Raw genomic sequence first — 3744 nt, 5'->3', positions numbered from 1 at the left:
GGCGAGGGCGCGCACGCTCACGCACGCTCACGCACGCACCCGCACCGGCGCGCGCGCTCCCGGGAGGACGTGGGCGCCGGTGGGTCGGAGCTGCGGGCTGGGCAGGCCGCGCGTGCGCTCAGAGCGCTGCGCAGAGGCTCCGCCCACGAGGGGCAGGGCCCGAATGACAGCAGTGGGCGGAGGCTCCAGAGCTCCCAGCGGAGGCTCCGCCTACTGAGGGCGGAGTCCCGAGTGCCAGCCCATACGCGGGTGCTCCGAGAGCTGTGGGCGGAGCTTGCACCGCGGAGCCGGAAGCCTCCACCGCCCAGCAGGGGCGGGGCCGAGACGCGGGGGCGGGGCCTGCCCGCCAGCGCTTCAGGTAGTGGCTAGTGCGCCGACAGGTGCTGCGGTAAACGGATGCGGGGACTAGTTTGGCGGCTGACTTTGCCTGGAGCTTCACGTAAGATTGGGGAAACGCAATTGTTCTCGTCAAAGAACAAGCGAAAGAGGGAGCTGGTGGGAGTTGTCCCAGAGGCCGCCGACCCCTGAACCACTGTTAGGGACCGCGCGGTGCAGAGATGTGACTTGCTTCCTACCTCCCCAATCGCCGAAGTGTCACAGCCATTGTCCAGCCCCTCCCAGAATCACCTGCAAACAATGCCTTGAATGGGCAGTTGTACCAACTTCTACTCACTTCCCTTCCGGTCCAGTTTCGACCCGTTCTTTGACTCCGAGGGAGGGGAGACCTGCTCGTCACCCTTCGCTAACACTCCTTATAACAGGAGGTATTCTGCCGTATACTGAGTGCCTGGTACATCTGTATGTGCTATTTCATCCTGAAAGCCGTCCAAATCGATTTTTTTTTGGGGGGGGTCTTTTTTAGGGCCGCACCCGCGGCATATGGAGGTTCCCAGGCTAGGGGTCGAATCGGAGCTGCAGCCGCCGGCCTGCACAAAAACCACAGCGACTCGGAATCCGAGCCGCGTCTGCGATCTACACCACAGCTCACGGCAACGCCAGATCCTTAACCCACGGAGCGAGGCCAGGGATCCAACCCGCAACCTCAGAGTTCCTGGTCCGATTCGGTAAGCACTAAGCCAGGCCTGGAACTCCCCCAAATCGACCTTTCCATTCACTTCTCTTGCCTCCTCACTTCCACACTTGCCCACATCAGCGGAGTCACATTCTTAACACAGAAACTTTATGACACTGAAGTCTTCCTATGACATACTGAGTAAAATCCAAACTCTGCCAACAAGCTCCAGCCCCGTTTACCTCCACCCTCTTCTTACACCTCTCTGCCATCCTTGAACTGCCCAGTTTGCCCCAGGCCTGGGGCCTCTAAGTGGCAGAGAGCTCAGGAAGTCTCCTGGCAGTTATTAAGTTGTGCAACATCAGTCAGGCAGCACAAAAAAGGCGTAGGCCAGAAAAACAAGCAGCAGAAAGGCCAGATTAGTATCTACATCTGGTGTTTTGGGGTTGTTTTTTGTTTTTTGTTTTTTTTCCTTTTTAGGGCTGCAACTGTGGCCTATAGAAGTTCCCAGGCTAGGGGTCCACTTGGAGCTGCAGCCGCAGCAACGCCAGATCTGAGCTGCCTCTGCAACCTGTACCACAGCACACAGCAACTGAGCGGGGCCAGGGGTAGGAGCTGCATCCTTACGGACACCGCAATGAGAACTGCAGTGCCGATGTCTTTCGATTCAAGGAATGGGTGAGGCAGGCCCTGGTGAGTCTCTCTTGGACCCAGTAGTTCCACATCAGGGGTTTTCTTTGGTCTTTTTAGGGTTGGAAATTCCCAGGCTAGGGGTCGAATTGGAGCTACAGCTGCCAGCCTACACCACAGCCACAGTAACACCAGATCTGAGCCACATCTGCAACCTGCACCACAGCTTGTGGCAATGCTGGATCCTTAACCCACTGATGGAGGCCAGGGATTGAACGCTCTTCATCATGGATACTAGTTGGGTTCTGAGCTACAATGGGAACTCCTAGTGATTGTTTTCTGAAGAAAATGTTCCCCAATACAGAAAAAGGTGTATGTGCTGAGCTGCACTTGATGGTGTTATTTGTAATCGTGAAAATGGAAACCGGTGCCACTATACACTAAGACACTCGGATGGAACGATATGGTTTAAACAAACAAGTCACCCTTTGGGAGGAGACAGGAAGGATACCGGCAAATGTTGACAATGACTGCAGGCCCACCAGGTGGCCCCTTATCCTAACCTTGAGACAGGAAGCTGGGACTTCAGGGAAGCAGGTGCTGCCAGCTTAGGGCAGACACACCTGAGGGCTAGAATCACCCTTGTACCTCACAAGGCCTAGCAAACACTTACCCACAAGACATCTAAATACTGAACAAGCGAAGACCACGTGGGAGCCCTGCGAATGTGGGGGATGCTGACTGCGGCAGCGGTGGCGCTTCCCCACTTGGTGCAGCTCCCCGTTGTGGTGGACTGCCATGCTGGGCCACAAGCCTCGTTCCACTTGAACTCATTCACTCTTCCTACTGGGCTTACTGTGGTGGTTGTTTTTGTTTTCGGCCGTGGCCTGCCGTGGCCTGATGTGGGATCTTGGTTCCCAGGCCGGGGATTGAACCCAGGCAGCAGCCGTGAAAGCACCAAGTCTTAACCACTAGACCTCCAGGAAACTCCCAACTTTCCCTGCAGCTGCATCTGGAACAAGCCATGTTCTGACCCCAAAGGAGGTCTGATGCCCCCAGTAAAGGGGCTTCCCCTCTGGGAACACCCAATACAGTAGAAATGGACACGTGAAGTGCCAGGGCAGTGCAGGCTTCCCCTCAAGTTGTAGGGGCATGTGGCTAGCGTTTCAGGGCACAGCATTCTTCAAAAGGACAGAGGGCATAGAGTTGTAAGCCATCTTTTAAGTGATAATGGGAAGGGAATGAGAACACACTTTCAGAGTTCCCTGGTGGTCCAGTCATCAGGACGCTGCAGCCCGGGTTCATTTCCTGGTCTGGGAACTGAGATACCACATCAAGCGGCTGCATGCCATCATCAAAAAAAAGAAAAAAAAAAAGGGAGCTCCTGTCATGGCTCAGGGGAAACACATCTGACTAGTATCCACGGGGACGCAGGTTTGATCCCTGGCCTCCCTCAATGGGTTAAGGATCCGGTGTTGCTGTGAACTGCAGTGTAGGTGCAGATGCGATCAGATTCGGTGTTGCTGTGGCTGGGGTGGAGACCGGTGGCTGTAGCTCCGATCGGACCCTTAGCCCGGGAACCTCCATATGCCATACCTGAGGCCCTAAATATATATATACACACACGCACACGCTTGCTCTTGTGTGAAGGAAACACTGGGAGCGCATGGTTCCCAGAGAGCGTGGGTGGGGGATGGGCGCATTCCCCAGTGTGCTTGGCATCTGGTTTTGACTTTTGAACCCGGTGGACAGATTACCTTAAAACACTTAACACAGGTCATGGAATTGCCCTGGGGACCCCTGCCAGCATCCCTGCACCCTGGGGCAGGCCTCCCAAGGCGGATGTGTGCTCCTTCCGGGAGGAGCCCTGCCCCGCAGCCGTCCTCACCGCCTTGGCTCAGCTCCCTTCAGCACCTGCCTGCTTCTCCATCGCCGTCCTCCGTCCCTTGTCTTCACCCACCAGCAGTGGGCTTGAGGGGGCACGAGGCTCATGATGGCCCGAGGAGCAGGCACCTCTTCTTTCTGACCCTTCCTGCCCATGAACCCCTCCACCTGCTCACCTTCCTGCACCACGAGGGCCGGTTCAACCGCAGCCGCGTAAT

This window comes from Sus scrofa, chromosome 17 (genome assembly GCF_054392235.1).
Source record: "Sus scrofa isolate SSC_HxYL_T2T_F1_AM1 chromosome 17, Sscrofa_HxYL_maternal_Yorkshire_Landrace_v2.0, whole genome shotgun sequence".
NCBI lineage: Eukaryota > Metazoa > Chordata > Mammalia > Artiodactyla > Suidae > Sus > Sus scrofa.
The sequence above is the reverse complement of the archived record's forward strand: the minus strand, read 5'-3'. Positions refer to the sequence as shown.